The 17706-nt window shown below is 34.9% G+C and overlaps 1 protein-coding gene and 1 long non-coding RNA gene across 2 annotated transcripts in view; both read left to right on the plus strand.

Moving 5' to 3' along the window:
- Positions 1 to 17706, plus strand: part of LOC135085050 (pyruvate dehydrogenase (acetyl-transferring) kinase, mitochondrial) — a 144290-nt gene that overhangs the window by 52981 nt on the left and 73603 nt on the right. The window lies entirely within an intron of this gene.
- LOC135084955 (uncharacterized) lies at positions 3494 to 4216 on the plus strand. Its single transcript, XR_010259981.1, has 2 exons — positions 3494 to 3704; positions 4041 to 4216. It is a non-coding gene; the product is annotated as an uncharacterized LOC135084955 (long non-coding RNA).

Genomic DNA, 17706 nt, shown 5'->3' on the forward strand with positions numbered 1-17706 from the left:
ACTTTTTTTGGCCACAAAACTTATGACCATAGACAACTTTTGTTTGGTGGTATTTAACCTATTGGTCACCAACCTATTTCGCCTGGAACAGTAAAAAATATATTTCTGTTTTGAAAATAAAGATTTAGGGTTTTAGGCAATCGCAAAAGTACGCATAAAATAACTAAAGCATTTCCATAAGTATTTTTATCAAAGAAATATTGCACGGAAATGTTAAACGTTTTGTATTTTAAAAAAGACCATGGCGCTCTAAAGGATATAGAACGCAACTCAGATTTTATTTAATCTGATTTGATTATGATGAATTATGATAGAAAAATAATTATTAATAACAATCGGTTATTATGAATAATTTGGTAAATGTGATTAAAGAAATCATTCACGTATGTATAAAATTAAATAAACTGCTTAGGGTTGGCCCAAGGTCCACCCCCGCCGCATCTAAACCTATTTATTAAATTTTAAACAGTTCGTTTAAATTTTAAACATTCCAATCTCATTATACTAATTTATATTAAGATATCAAAACGTTCAAAATGTGTTGCTGTACACGCTGTACACGAGCCGGTGTTCTTTTTTAAGATATTTGTAAGTGATAAATTAATGTGATTACTTTTTTACTTTTACCTCGACTGTCGGTAATTATTATTAATAACTGGTAAGTAACATAATATACATTAATTAAAACGAACTGTCCCACCCGTGACAGTGACAGGGGGGCGCCACCACCGTCAATACCGAATCGCTGGTTCCGATTTTTGCCACGTTAGAAACTATATAGTTGAAATGATGGTGGCGCCCCCCTGTCAATGTGTTTGGTGACACTGTTCAGTTTAAATTAGTTCATCTATATGACTGTAAGTAATGAACAGCGCAGCCGCCGCCGGTCTTATTGATCCTTGAGGGGATAATGACATTAATTAATCAGTAAGACTATGGATCTACTATGGATGGACTATGGAAGTACTATGGATCGAAATAGCGATTTATGGACATATTGATTTTTTTCTTTCACAATTTCTATTTGAAAAAAATACTTATCGAACGTAACTTACGTTATTCTGATGAATAGACGTCAGTTGCAGGTTCACTTGGGGTAACTGACAAAGTACAGTTTTTCAGTAGAGCCGTTTAAAGTTTTTTTTCGTCTTAAATCAGACATAACTTTTTTCCTATTTAACCTGTTTTAGATCTGATTTTACAGAAATGCTTAGAATTCTACGCGGTTTTAGATTAAATAAAAAGAATTATCTTATATGTCTTAGTTAAGGAAATAAATTGCAGTTACACCAATGTATTTTTGTACTTTTGACAGTTACACTAATTTTATACCAAACTTTTGGAAAAAACATAGGTCAAATTGGTGTAAGTACTGCCAAATTTAAAGTAATTTGATATATTTGCTGGGTTTTGTTTGCTTAGTTGCTGTATAATTTATGTAAAAGTATTAAAAAATAAGAGAAGTCATAAAAAAATAACATTTTATCGTTTTCTTTATAATTTTTTTTAATTTTATTAGAAGTAACTTATATTTTATTCATTAAAAAATGTTAAAAAAGCCACGGAAATCAAGAAAATATGTGTATTTAATTTTTTTAAGACAGAAATATTTAAATAACTAAAGTATTACTGTGAAACTAAGTAATTTGATTATTTTTTTAAGCTTTGACTTACCATTACCGTATTTAGCTCTACGGGGCAACTTAAACTGAAAACAAAATGGATTTAATTTCCCACCTCTTTATAGCAATGTTGAATTAAGGTCATGAGTACTACAACAGTAAAAGTAACAGAGTAACAACAGGTTAATGTTAACAACGCGCCGTGACGCCTAGTTGGCTGGATAGTTTGCTCAATTTCAATATTTTTTTTGTTGAGCTAACTTTAACTTCTTTAACTGATACTGCTGGTATAATAATAATGTAATATGCCTTAAGCCGTGTGGTGACGGCAGAGTAGAATACATTTGTCACCAACCCCTACTCTTCCCGCGGGTGTCGTAAGAGGCGACTTAGGGACTACACATCAAACAGAGAATGGGCAGCAGCGCTCTCTGAAAAACATCAATCTTTTAAACTGCGATCTTCAACCCGCCTGCCAAGCGTGGAGATTATGGCAAAACCCTCCACTATAGTGGAGGAGGCTTATAGTCCAGCAGTGGACTGTAAAGGGCTGTTGATGATGATGATGAATATGCCTTAAAACTTTCTAAATTCCTATTTTATTTCATGTTATAAACCTTAGCAAATCAGTGTAATTGCAATGTTTTGTAGCAAAATTTTTACATTATTACAGATACATCAATTCAACCTGGTAAAATTATTACAATGTCAGTTACACCAAAATTGTGAAGGAAATATGAAAAGTACACCTGAAAATGTCCGTGTAATTGTATTTTTTTAAAGCTAGAATTTTTTCACGTATACCATTCGAAAGAGCAGAAAACACTAAGAAAAACTGTATATTTAACTCAAAAACCGTATTTTGTCAGTTACCCCAAGTGAACCTGCAACTGACGAAATGTCGTTAAAAGTTTTTCTCTAAAATTAATAGTTTGGCTGGAAAAAAATATTTTCCGTTTTCGTTGTATGGAATAAAACTTAAAGTGGTCGATTTCGACTAAGCCCATGGCTTGTTGACTATAATCCTAAACTATCAGCGCGCGCCCAAAGTTGCCCGTTCAGAAGTTACAAGGTTCCAAAATATGAGTTAAATATTTGTCAATAATTTAAGGTTAATTTAAATTGTTAACGTATGGAATCTTTATATTTTCGTTGAATCTTTAAAGATATTCCAAAAAAAGTCACTTTTACTAACTTTTTTTTCATTTTTCAGAACCACATAACTTGTGAACGGGCAACTTTAGGCGCGCGCTGATAGTGTAGGATTATAGTCAACAAGCCATTTCATTCCATACAACGAAAATGGAAAATATTTTTTTCCAATCAAACTATTGGTTTTAGGGAAAATCTAACGACATTTATATTCATCAGAATAACGTAACGTATCGACAGGTATTTTTTTCAAATAGAAATTATGAAAAATATCGCTATATCCATAAATCGCAATTTCGATCCATAGTGTGACGTAACCTATCAATATGAATTTAAAAAATAGAAGTTGTGAAAAAAAAACACTGTCCAAAATTTCGCTTTTCGATCGATCCATAATAGAAGTTTTTTTTTAAAAACATGATGATGACATTCACAACGCTAAAAAATTATTATTTTTATCTCATAAAGATAAAAGTAAATTATGCCTGCTCCACTTTTACCTACTTTCGAGGGACCTTAATTTTTCAGTCGTACAAAACAAAATTTGACAGAAGGGCGCTACACGGGTTAAAATTCACATTTTTGTCCTTTGACGTTTCAAAATCTTTTGATTAAATTTCCGAACGAAACATCCTATCACTCTCTAATCTATGGTCCCTACACCCCCCCTCTTGACAAACTGTCAAACAAAAGTTTGTTTTGAATTGGTTGGTGTTGTTTTGTTCGAATGAAATTAATAAGATTGTAGTTACTTACATACATATCTCAAAGAAATAATTTATAGCTGAAACAAGTGATCTTAAAAATAATAGTAACAGAAGCCTTGTACAATATTGCAACAATATCTGAGTTTTCAATGTGATACTGTTACGTTAACTCTATGCATATTTTGCCTGTGTAAAATAAAGAGAATGGTGATTGCAGCGTAAGGTAATGCTTGATGATAACTATGAAACGTTTGATAATTGATGGCACTATTAATTATTCAATAATATTTAAGAGGTCAAAGTTTTTGAGGATGAATGTTTTTTACTCTTGCACTCTAAAAGTATTGTACAGTTTTGATGAAATTGTTTAACTATAAAGCTGGGTTGCACCATCTTACTTTAACAAAGATCAAAAATCTATCAAACTTCATTCAGAAAACACCAGTTATCGTTAAAGTTACGGTCAAAGTTAGGTAATGCAACTGAGCCTTAATGTTTACAACAAAATGTAAGCGCAATATCTATCAATTTAATTAAAGTTATATATTTTACTTTTCAGATGTTAAAGTGATCAATAATGATGTACAACTTGTCCCGGAAAACCAATATTTAATGAAAATTAATAAAATCTTAACAAACCAAAGTAAACTGTTCATAATTCCAAAATATTTAATTGAATATAAATTGATTATTATCTTTAAATAAGCCTTCTTAATAAATGAGTGTTTTAAAATTCATTGGGTTTTAATTAATATTAAATATCTAATAAGTTGAGATAAAAATGATATAGGAATGTTATCAACTGAACTAAGTACCTAAATATACCTACTATAATAAAGTATCAATCAATCATCAATGTTAATGGAGTTCAAGATAATAGTAATATTTTGATGGTAATGATACAGACGGAGACAAGGCTATTTTCATAAATAAAAATAGATAAATAAAATCTTTTAAATACACTAAACTTTTGGCTCTTGTGCATAAAATCTTACTTTTACAGGCATGGTATGCAGCTAAATGCATCAAATAAATTATTAAGTAAATACTTTTATTTTTTTTACTGTTATAATTTTGCTGTGTGTAGGTTTTTCATATCCAGATTTTTTCTTAGAGATTATTAGTTTTCTTTGTGTAATGAAGTACTATAACACTAACTTTATTTATTAGTAATACTTATCACATTTAGTCTCAACATTTGTCATAATAATATAGGTACGAGTAGGTTTTAGTAAGTCCTGTTCTTTATATTTTAATAAAATATTAAAATATATTACCCATAATCAAACCAACTGAAATCTATTAAAAATTACAACCTGTAGGTATTTTTATTGCATCAATCGTTAGGGTTACATATGTATAAGGATGAAATCTCTCTAACAAACTTGATAAATCAAATAAAATGAAAACCATGAAATCTTTCAATGCAGTTCTCTTTCTTTTCAAAAACAAAGGAATGTTTTCTTTCAGTAAAATTTTCTATCTACAGTATTATGAGTACTTACTTTCCCTCTAGGTAGCATTACAAAATTCCACCCTGTATACTATTTATTTAATTAATTAATAACTACAATTTATAACACACAAAAGTTAGTGAGATGGCTGAAAGAAATTTCAGTTACATTTTAATGAAACTACCTACTATGATATACATAATGTTTTTTTTGGTTTAAAGAACATTTATTTCTCATTAAAAACATTACAGTCACTTACATGAGAAATTAACAAATTTTATGTAGGTAGATAATTTACAAGTTGTCCAATAGCCAGAACAAGCAGATAAAGCTAATGATAAAGCCAGTTCTATTTCTTTTTAAAAATAAAGGAATGTTTTCTTTGAGAAAAAATTTCTATCTACAATATTAAGAGTACTTTCCCTCCAGGTGGCATTACAAAATTCCACCCTGTATAGTAGTAATATTTTGTTAGTTATGTTTGGTCTAATCTACTTTTTAAATTTCTTTCAAAATATGTGCTTAACTATCTATGTACATAATTATGTAGGTAGTTAGGTATTTACAAAGAAAGCTTTGGCGTGCCGCGTCAGTTGCTGCTAAGGCGTAAGTAATCATTCGACTTGCACTTTGGTTTTATGTTCCTATATTATTTCATAATGCCCGCTCGTTGCACAAGTACCTATAACCTATGTACAAGTTTCTGATTCTTGCTTAAGAAATATTATGAATTAAAATCTATAAAAATGTGTAGGATATAACTACCCACAAGACACGGGAGGAGCAGTTACTTAGTGGGTTATATGGTGGGGCTCATCACCTTGCCAGATAGGTAAGGACCATGTCGCAGTCAGATTGTATAATCCGCCGTTTTACATTACAGCTAGGCATTTTGCATTACAGCTCTGTTTTGTAATACGGCGGATTAACGTTTAGCCGGATTGAATACGGCTGAATGAAAATCCGCCGGAATGTATTCGGCGCCAAACGTTCTTCAATACGGCTAGCCGTAATGTAAAACAGCGGAATGTATTCGGCGCCAAACGTTCTTCAATACGGCTAGCCGTAATGTAAAACAGCGTGTCATTCATTACCCACCGCTTTGACAGTTTTTAGTTCCTATTTTCAATACCGTGGCGCTGCCGGACAAAGTGGCTATGGATTCTGGTGTTCGGCGGAATCCTACACAATATTATTAGTGTAAAAATATGAAATCATGGCAGTGGCCGGTGAAGATAATTTTATCTTAAAGAAAAATAACCCAGAAAAAATGACTAAAACTTTATTGTTTTGAGTTACCTGTTCCCTTTGATCATTTTTAATGTCTAAAAAAGACTAAAACCAAATATCTAATTAAATTCTTAAAATGTTTAGAAAAGTCTTATTGTTTTGTTACTTTTTTTTAGATGGCTATCCCTTGTGATTTATAAATAAGTAAAAAAAAATACTGAAGCCAAATATATTATTTAGTATACAGTAACGAAGGTAATAATTCTTAAAATCTGTCTTATTAAAATTTATTTTCATTAAACATTGTTTTATTTTGTAAGTATGGTCACCCTACAATCTATAGAAGTACGATGCGGCTAAACGTGGGCCGCCGTATTGAAGAACATATCGCAATGACAATCCGCCTAAACGTTGAACCGCCGTATTACAAAACAGAGCTGTAATGTAAAATGCCTAGTGGTAATGTAAAACGGCGGATTATACAATCCGACTGCGACAACCATATGAGTTGTGAACGCGGGACATTACCAAGTATCGGCGTGTGCCTCAAACATTCGTCAACGGTCCCTATTCGGTTTCAAACAAGGAAAACGTCATTACGCCTTCGGCTTTCAGTGTGCGGCATGAATGATATATTGTGCTGGTGGCCACTGTCCGAGGCCTATTAAAAGGGCAGGAGATGAAGAAGTCGATTGGTCATGTCGAGGACTACAGCCGGCAGAAAATGGTCGTTGCTTACCTAAGTGGGCTTCTGGAGCGGTATCTATTAACTATATCTGCAATGATGCTACCTGGCATCTAAACCCCAAAACGCCCGTAGCCCATCAATGCTTGTGTCATCCGGTTGGCAAATGACCATGCTACCCGATGTCGCAGTCACTATGCCTAGACAGCCTCCATCACTCGCCACTGGTACCTCCGGAGTAGGGTTGCCAGGTCCAAAATCACAAAAGCCGGACTTTGTGCTTCATTTGGCCGGACATGCAATTAGTGTCGGCTCATGAGTGAGTACTATCATCATCGGTTGCTAACGAACATCCTGATGCGTGCGCTTCATATGATTCTGTGGCTCGACTTTCGCGAGCGCGGCGCGCGCTTTCCCTGGCGCGGCAACCAAATAAAAAGCCGGATAGGCCGGACAAGGCAATATTTGGCCGGACAAGTCCCTAAAAAGCCAAACATGTCCGGCTAAAGCCGGACGCCTGGCAACCCTACTCCGGAGCCGTCCTGTGAAACTACCCTTAGTGTAATTAAACGCACTGCCCTCTACTCTATAGAAATAAACCAGAGCCCCGATTACGGTAACTTTTAACGTCAACAATCCAGACACGCTTCTCGATTCTGCGATACGATTGGTCGTTCAACAGCGTACGTCAGCTGTTTTGACCAATCGTATCGCAGAATCGAGAAGCGTGACTGGATTGTTGACGTTAAAAGTTACCGTAATCGGGGCTCAGTTAACCAAGTGAAGTGCGTGTCGTGCCACGCGCAGTGTAGGGTTTCGTAGTTGCCCGTCGTTACCACAATATATTTCAGAAGCAAGCAATTACTTCATCTTAAGTCACTTTTAATGGGGGGACGCCTTACTTAAGTACTCGAACAAAAATTGGCTTAAAGTGCTACTTTAATATTTTGCAAACTGAATCCGTTTAAATAAAAAAATAGTCTTAGAAACTCCCAAGCCATTATAAAAGACTTATATACAACGATACCCTACAGATGGGGTATAAGATTAAAAAAAATCCCCACTTTACATAGGGAAACTACACAAAAAAAATATTTTTCAAAATTTTATTTTATTACTTTGCCGACGTGAAATAAATACATACCAACGGTGAAGTAGCAATACCTCCTATAATTTTTTAAGAAATCGATTTTCATTTTTCATTACAATAGGCATAAAATTTAATTTCATGTGAACATTTTCCATTCGAAATAAGGGTTCCTTGTCAGGATTATGAACCCTAAAAAAAAGTGATTACCTACAAACTTATTTGCAGTTGTTAGTAGACAATATTTACAAGTTACTACGTAACTCTCGGTGCACGAATCCGATTTTCACTTGAACGGTTTTTCGTCTCTGGATAAGTAAGTACATAATATATTTTTGTGTTTTTCTCCTTCTCTACTTAACACTGGGCTGCAGTCCTGTCTTAAATATTAAATATTAAAATTAATGGCGATTTTCGGGCTTTGAACTATCGTTCGGCCTTCGGTCTCGCCTTAGTAAGCTCCTGTATACAATTTGTATGGAGAATTTAGTTCCGTTACGAAAGTGATTGACAGCTTGGCGGCCATCTTGGATTTTCAAAATTCTGTATTTTTCCCTTGATCTGGACTACTTTCCGCACCAAACCCCATTTTTACTCTTTCTCTAAGTTTACCGAGTTCCGAGCAGCAATGCCAAAACCCCATGTCCAAAAATTGTGTAATCCCGTAACTCCAAGTGTTGCCAGGTCATCGAGATAAAAATGGTCAAATGTCATTAGTTTCACTAATTTCCACACGTTTCAATAAAAAAAATCAATCACCGGAAGTCATTATTTCCATTTCTTTCATATAAGGACCAAATCTCCAACAATATGGCAACATTGCAGAAATTTCTTTACCCAAGCGATACCTCTTAACAAGACACATGAACGCCTCATACAACCCAACTTTCGCGAATATTGCCATCTACCCTAATAATGCATTTTAAAAATACGAAAAATGAAACTTTTTACCAATCGGCCGCTTGCTCCGCCGCCATCTTGATTTTTCCATGATTTTTTATTTTTCCAATAATTAGGGTCATATAACCAACCAAACACCATTTTTACATTTTTTCTGCCATATCTCCATCTGTCCGTTCCTTAACTATAAAGATACCTACCCATGTCGCAAAAAATACTTTTTCTCATAGCTTCCAGTGTTGCCAGATGATCGAGAAGAAAATGGTCAAATAATATTTTTAGGATTACTTTGCACGAGTTCACATCCAAATTTTTGACCGGAACTCATTATTTACATTTTTTTAATTTTTTTGACCAAATCTCCAAAAATATGGCAACACTGGTAAAACTTATTTACCCAAGCAACACCTCTTGACAAAACACACATACGCCTCATACAACCCGACTTTCCCAAATGTTGCCAACTGCCCGAAAAATGCATTTGAAAAATCAGAAAACTGAAACTTTTTATAAAATGGCCGCCCGCTCAGCCGCCATCTTGATTTTCTTACATTTCGGATTTTTCCCATAATCTGGGTCGTATAACCGACTAAACCCCATTTTTGGATTTTTTCTCCCATAATTATGTTCTTCTGTCCGTCCATAACTTTAAAGACACCCATGTCGAAAAAAATACTTTTTCCCGTAGCTCCCAGTGTTGCCAGGTGATCGAGACGAAAATGGTCAAATGTCATTTGCACGACCCCTTTGCAGGAGGCGTCATCCAAATTTTTGACCGGAAGTCGTTATTTCTACTTTCGACATTTTTGGACCAAATCTCCCAAAGTGTGGCAACACTGGAGAAATTTCTTCATCCAAGCAAAACCTCTGGACAGAACACACAACCGCCTCATACAACTCGACTTTCCAAAATGTTGCCAAGTACTCGAAAAATTAATTCCAATATTTCGAAATTTTCAACTTTTTACAAAATGGCCGCTCGCTCAACCGCCATCTTGATTTTTTGACATTTCGGATTTTTCCCATAATTTAGGTCGTATATTCGACAAAACCTCATTTTTATTTTTTTTCTGCCACAACTCCTTCTGTCTGTCCTTAACTTTAAACGAAAATTTGTTTTCCCCGTAACTTTCAGTGTTGCCAGACTTTTTTGATAAAAATAGGGAAATATCATTCGGGTCCCCAATCGTCACCAAACTGCATACCAACTTTTTGGAATTTCTAGAAATTTCCATTTTCTACTATCCGGGGCCATGGTGGAAAATTTTCTACCAAAATGGTAGTTTTTTCCGATTCATAGCAACACTCGAGGCACAGACCAACAATCGCTCGGAACATTGTACCCTACGCCGGTGTCGTCAGCTACCGGAAAATTGGTGTCAAACTTTAGGGAATTTCATGATCGCAACAAAATGGCCGACGGCTCAGCCGCCATCTTGTTTTTTGATAATCTGTGAATGTGGCTCTTAAGAAGACTATACATGTCACAAATATTCAAAAGAAATTTTCAAAAACAATTGCGCAACTCAGAATGTCAACTCCCTAAATACACCCCTGAAATCTCATTTTCAATCCAAGATGGCGGCGCGGCCATTTTGTTTTTCCGTTTTTTTCTCACATTTTCGAACACCAAATGACAATTTCAACCGGCCCACAAAAAATAAAAAAATCAGGACGAAAAACGAAAAAGTTGGTGTGTCAAAAAAGGCCGCCATTTTGTTTTTTAGTACAAAAAATCTGATAAGCTGCGTGTTGAAAAATCTAGTTCAAAACAAGTGCTGTTACTCGTACCCTCCTCCTCTCTAAACCCCCAAAGATAGCCATGATCAGTGAATCAGTCATTGAGTGGTAATCGTGCTAAGCATACAATTTGTATGGCTCTCCATTCTAATCTCTATTAGTTCAATTACGAAAACGGCTGAAAATTTGGCGGCCATCTTGGATTTCTAAAATTTTGCATTTTTCCCTTAATCTGGACCATTTTCCGCGCCGAACCCCATTTTTACTTTTTTTCTATCCTCACCCAGTCCCGAGGAGCAACGCCTTAAAAACACCCATGTCCCAAAACTTTGAGTTCGCCTAACTCCGAGTGTTGCCAGGTGATCGAGATCAAAATAGTCAAATGTCATTAGTTTCACCTATTTGCAGGAGGCGTCATCCAAATTTTTGACCGAAAGTCGTTATTTCAATTTTTTACATTTTTTGACCAAATCTCCCAAACTATGGCAACACTGGAAATTTTTGTTTTTCTAAACGACACTCCTTAATAAACTACGTAATTGCCCCAAACAACTCGACTTTAGCAAATGTTGCCAACTGCCCGAAAAATGCATTTGAAAAATCAGAAAACTGAAACATTTTACAAAATTGCCGCCCGCTCAGCCGCCATCTTGATTTTCTGACATTTCGGATTTTTCCCATAATCTGGGTCGTATAACCGACTAAACTCCATTTTTAGTTTTTTCCTGCCATATCTCCTTCTGTCCGTCCTCGCCTTTTTCTACGTTAGCTAAGCCCCCCTGCATACAATTTGTATGGAGAATTTAGTCCCTTTAGGAAAACGGGTGAACGCTTGGCGGCCATCTTGGATTTCCAAAATTTTGCATTTTTGCCTTAATCTAGACCATTTTCCGCGCCGAACCCCATTTTTACTTTTTTTCTAACTTCACCCAATCCCGAATTCATTTGTTTCTACGATTCCTCATTCCTCCGTTGTCCCAAAACTTTGAGTTCCCCTAACTCCCAGTGTTGCCAGGTGATCGAGTTGAAAATAGTCAAATGTCATTAGTTTGACCTATTTGCAGGAGGCGTCATCCAAATTTTTGACCGGAAGTCGTTATTTCCATTTTTTACATTTTTGGACCAAATCTCCCAAAGCATGGCAACACTGGAAATTTTTGGTTTTCCAATCGATACTCCTTGACAAACTACGTAATCGCCCCATACAACCTGACTTTCCCGAATGTTGCCAACTACCCGAAAAACGCATTTGAAAAATCGAAAATCTGAAACTTTTTACAAAATGGCCGCCAGCTCAGCCGCCATCTTGATTTTCTGACATTTCGGATTTTTCCCATAGTCTGGATCGTATAACCGACCAAACCCCATTTTTAGACTTTTCCTCCCATATCTCCTTCTGTCCGTCCTTAACTTTAAAGACACCCATGTCGAAAAAAATACTTTTCCGCGTAGCTCCCAGTGTTGCCATGTGATCGAGATGAAAATGGTCAAATGTCATTTACACGACCCCTTTGCAGGAGGCGTCATCCAAATTTTTGACCGGAAGTCGTTATTTCTACTTTCGACATTTTTGGACCAAATCTCCCAAAGTGTGGCAACACTGGAGAAATTTCTTCACCCAAGCAAAACCTCTCGACAAGACACACAACCGCCTCATACAACTCGACTTTCCAAAATGTTGCCATGTACTCGAAAAATGAATTCCAAAAATTCGAAATTTTCAACTTTTTACAAAATGGCCGCCCACGCCGCCGCCATCTTGATTTTCTGACATTTCGGATTTTTCCCATAATCTGGGTCGTATATCCAACCAAACGTCATTTTTATTTTTTTTCTGCCATAATTCTTTCTGTCTGTCACTAACTTTAAAGACACCCATGTCGCAAAAAAAACTTTTCCCCATAACTTTCAGTGTTGCCAGACTTTTTTCATAAAAATGGTAAAATATCATTTGGGTCCCCAAACGTCACCAAACTGCATACCAAGTTCTTGGAATTTCTGGAAATTTCCATTTTCTACTATCCGGGGCCGTGGTGGAAAATTTTCTACTAAAATGGTAGTTTTTTCCAATTCATGGCAACACTCGAATAACAGACCAACAATCGCCCGTAACATTGTACCCTACTCCGGTGTCGCCATCTACCGGAAAATTCGTGTCAAAGTTTGGGAATTTTTTGATCGCAACAAAATGGCCGACGGCTCAGCCGCCATCTTGTTTTTTGATAATCTGTAAATGTGGCCTTAAAGCAAACTATATAAGTCACAAAAACTCAAAAGAAATTTTCAAAAACAATAGCGCATCTCGGAGTGACACCTCCCTAAAAACACCCCGAAATCGCATTTTCAATCCAAGATGGCGGCGCGGCCATTTTGTTTTTCCATTTTTTTCTCACATTTTTTAACACACCTTGGCAACCCCAACAAACCACCTAAAAAGAAAAAATTCAGGACCAAAAACAAAAAAGTTGGTGTTTCAAAAAGTGCCGCCATTTTGTTTTTTGGTTCAAAAAATCTAAAAAACCTGGGTGTCAAAAAATCTAGTTTAAAATAAACACCAACAATTTTACCCCCCTCCCCTCTAAATACCCCAAAAATACCCCTGATCAGTGAGTGAGTGAGTGAGTGGTAATCGAGCTTTATATATTATAGACTAGCTTTGGTCGCCCGCTACGCGGGCTACAAAAGCTAGATCTGCGATGCTGGCCGCTCCGGGCTTCGCCCTACGCGGCGCTCGGCCTGCGGCCTCGCATTCGGAGCTCGGCCTTCGGCCTCGCAAAAATTACAGGGGGCGTTCTCGTTTGTCACGGTGCTCTTGTGCTTTTTTGACGCAACACAAGTAAATCTATGGCGACTGTCGGGATTTGAACTATGGCTCGGCCTTCGGCCTCGCCTTTCTGTCTGTCACTGGACTCTAGTCCTTTTTTGACGCATTAAAATTTAATGTATGGCGACTCTTGGGCTTTAAACTATCGCTCGGCCTTCGGCCTCGCCTTTATTTTCGGTTATATGGCTTAGTCTTTAGAATTTGGCACAAAAATCTATTTCGTTTTAAGCAATAATATTAAAATTAAAATAAATTCATTTATTTTTGCAAATAGGCTTTAAAAAAGCGCTTTTACACGTCCCAATATTAACCCTACCACTGCTTCGGGACATTATGCATAGAAGGCAATAAACTATGAAAGATTTCAGTTGTCGTACATATTTCTTGATTCAATTAGCTGATCTACCTTAGTTGTTTGTTGGCTATGTATTACAAAAGTAGGTACCTATGAGATTATCCTAACAAATTACAAATTCATTTATAATAATCAACTATATTGTAAAATCTTATGCATTCATAATAATAAAAGTAATAGTTAGCTAGTGTACTTGTTTATTAATTTTATTGTCATTAAGAATGAATGTAGTCTATCATGATAATGTGCTGAAATTACAGAATGCTTTAGGAATAATACCGACAGGAGGCGCATCGTAAAGCTATCACCATTGATTACTATTTAACAATGCGCCACCTATCGATTTTATTTCCAAGCATTCTCTGTGTCATGCTCTGGGGCGGGACCACCTTAACGTAGGTACATTATAACCTAAATGAAAGTTGTTTAGGAAACAGATATCAAAGATATTTAAGCCTGTGTGCGAGATAGTTAAGCCTGTGTTAGATATTTAAATCTGTGTGCGAGATAGTTAAGCCTGGGTGTGAGATATTTAAGCCTGTGTGTTATTATAACTCAACCTACATTGTGCTTATTAATTAATTAATGAAGAAAAAACAAAAAATTAGTTTAAATAGTATATTTATAATGATTAAACAATTATTCTACAACTTTTGAAAGCATACATTTGACTGTAATATTACTATGTCTCTGTAAAGGAGCAATCTACTTTCGTAATTGATCTATCATTTAGTACATTAAATAAAAAGACATAAGCTTATAAGTGAAAAAAGTGCTACATGTAGCTTCAGTGCTGACAGAGTCGGATTTAAAAATCTAAGTTACCTAGAATGACAGTGGATCAAGCTGCGATTTTAATATAAGCGAAAAATATTAAATTCCAATGATAGTGAAATTCGCGTAATTTTACTTAGCTAAGACATGTTTAATTCCAAAATATTATGTAATCATAATTTCAAGTGCAATATTTATTTATAATATGAATGCAAATTGACATTGGCTAAATAATTATGTTACATTTTCCTATATAAATGAAAATATAAAAAAGAATCTGGATGAGAGGTGGAATTGTGTAAAGCAATCGTAATCATTTGACAGTTCATAACGTACGATAAAATCAGTTAGTGTTTGACAGAATAATCGTACGTTATGTTACGTACGTAACTGTCAAATGATAACGATTGCTTTACACAATTCCACCTCAGTTTTAAAAAAAACTTATGGGCTTATTTCTCAATCGTCGTATAACTTTTAACTGAAGAATAGTATGAGATATGTCAAAATGTTTATTCTTCAGCAGATATTCAACGATTAAAAAATCAGTCCTAAGCTAGCTAAGTCACCTACATATCCGAGTAGCTGGCATTTTATGTTCAGTAAATTAATATTAGAAAATGAAAAAATAAAGAAAAAAAAAACAAAAGAGCCATGATGAGGTTCAGCATAAGCTGCTACAAGTCTTGGGTTATGTTATTATTACTGATCAGTAAACAATATTAACTTGAATAAAAGTGCATAACTACTATGTTTTAATCTGTAAATATCTCTAATTATTATTTTCTTGCTTCCTCTGTAGAACGTCAAGCATCTTCAAATCAGTGTTCATCGATAGTTGACTGCTGTCGTCAATCCAATACCGGAACTGCAACTGAGATTTCAAGTCCAATGTCGATAATTCCATGATACTGATGAACCTGGAAATAAAAAGACAGTTGTAATTATTTCGTTTTAATGATTTCATTCTCTTATATTTTATTCGCAAAAAAGGACTATAGGTAATTAAGAAATGACAACATAGAGGTGAGTGGATGCGTGGTAGTATTATCACATAATACCTAATTATTAGTTAAAGTGACATCTAAATAAAATGCGGCAGGCATTTATTGTGTGACATTTGCGTTTAAAATAAGATTTCAAATTATGCATAGAATTAATTTTATAAGAGTAATATTGAACATGTCTCGGAAATGGATTTGCAATAATATACAATAGGGATGATGACTGGGTAATGAAATTAAAATTATATTTAGTCCGTCAGACAGATAATTAGAAAATATTAGACTCATATTTTTTTTCTATAATCGAATAATTACAGTATTAAATTGAGTTGAAATGTCGCGTGACATTACTTTTGAGTAAAAATTCTACTCAAGCGTGACGTATAGCGCCATTTCAACTCGATGTAGCACTGTTATTATTTAATTATAAAAGAACATAAAAATTATGAGTCTAATATTTTCTAATTATCTGTCTGACGGACAAATAATTGAAATTTTGTCATCTAGCCTATTACTTATCTCATATTTCTTGGTCGTTTAGCGTAATAATGTTAGGTACACTTACTTGTCGTGTCGTGAACTACTATTTGCGTCTTGCGTTTATGTTTTGCTTTCTTTTCTTTCTTTATTCTTGGCCTTCTTGCTTCGTAGAGTAATATTTTACGCATTGAGACAGTAATTTCTTCTTGGCGATATCACTCCTCCTTCCTTGTGAGATGTGATCAATTCTATTCTATTCATGGCGTTTTACCTGTTGGTAAAATTTTGTTAAAAGTATTTTTTATAAAAAAAAATGCCTTTAAACAAAGGTAGTAGGCGCGCGTGAACACCTGCCAGTAGAGAGGTTATATGACCTAACGACAGTTGGTGAAAAGAAAAAAGAACACTGGCTGAGTACTCCAAAGATATGTCCAAGCTTAATGTTTATGGTATCTTATCACTTACTATTGATTATTGCGATTGAGTTGTAAAATTGTTTTACTTACATAATCAGAAAAAGGTCGTGTGGTGCATTGTCAGGCTCCGGTTCAGTTCAGTATGAAGTAGCGAAACGTAGGTAGCTAAGTATTATATTACATTTTAATTTTTATTATTTCTTCTAGTCTATACCTGAAATAGATGGCATATTAATATTATTAATAGTGAAATGTAATAAGACAATTATAATTGTATAATTTATATAAATATAAATCTGAAGATTGAAGTTGCGTTTACCTTAATTAGTAGTTAGTTCTTTTTATGTTTATGAATTCTTCAAATTTGCATTATTTTGTCAGGGCTGCGTTATTAATGCTTCATCTTGAGGAACTTGACTTGCGAGTACATGTGGTGAGCACCATTGTAGCAATTTTAACTTTTGCATCACTCAAGTTTCTCTTTTGGCTTCTATACCTGAAATAATTAATATAAAATATGTAGTACAGATTAAAATACTAATACATATAAGAAATGCGAAAATTTGGATGTCTGTTACTTTTTCACGCAAAAACTACTGAACGGATTTTGACGAAACTTTACAGTATTATTGTTTATAACCCAGAATAACACATAGGCTATTATTAAAAGCCGTGGGCAAAAGCTAGTCTTTTTATAAATTAAATAATAATTTTATTAATATTTTTAATACTTACTCTTAGTATCTTTTGAGTGTACGAGTGACAGTCATCTTGATGTCTAATTGAGTATCTTATCCAGATAAGATATAAACAGTGATATTACTAACAAATCGTTTGTCATCTGTAATATAAAACATATTAAAATTAGATTTATATTTAGCTATGCATTGTTAGAGTTTACATCGATGTATAATTAGAGACACATCAAAGCATTGCACGGCTCATCTGTGTTTTGTGTGAATGAGATGTTTCTACATTTATAAACAAGTTAGCTGCCACACACTGCCAGCCTGGTTAGTCCATCTGCAAGCTCTATAACATGACATACAATGTTAGTAAAAGACAGCCATAAATATTAGTTAAAGCCAGAGCCTCGTCAGTAAGACAGCAGGGAGCACCGCAGCGGAGCGTCTCACTCTCGCGGTGAGCCACGCCGCTGCCGCCAACAGCCGGCTGTTGGCGCGAGCAGGTGAGGTTGGCACATGGGATAGTACCATAACATTAATTTGATCTTATAATTAATTAAAGGCAAGCCAATGGTTAGTAAGATTAGTTT

Source organism: Ostrinia nubilalis, chromosome 27, assembly GCF_963855985.1.
Source record: "Ostrinia nubilalis chromosome 27, ilOstNubi1.1, whole genome shotgun sequence".
NCBI lineage: Eukaryota > Metazoa > Arthropoda > Insecta > Lepidoptera > Crambidae > Ostrinia > Ostrinia nubilalis.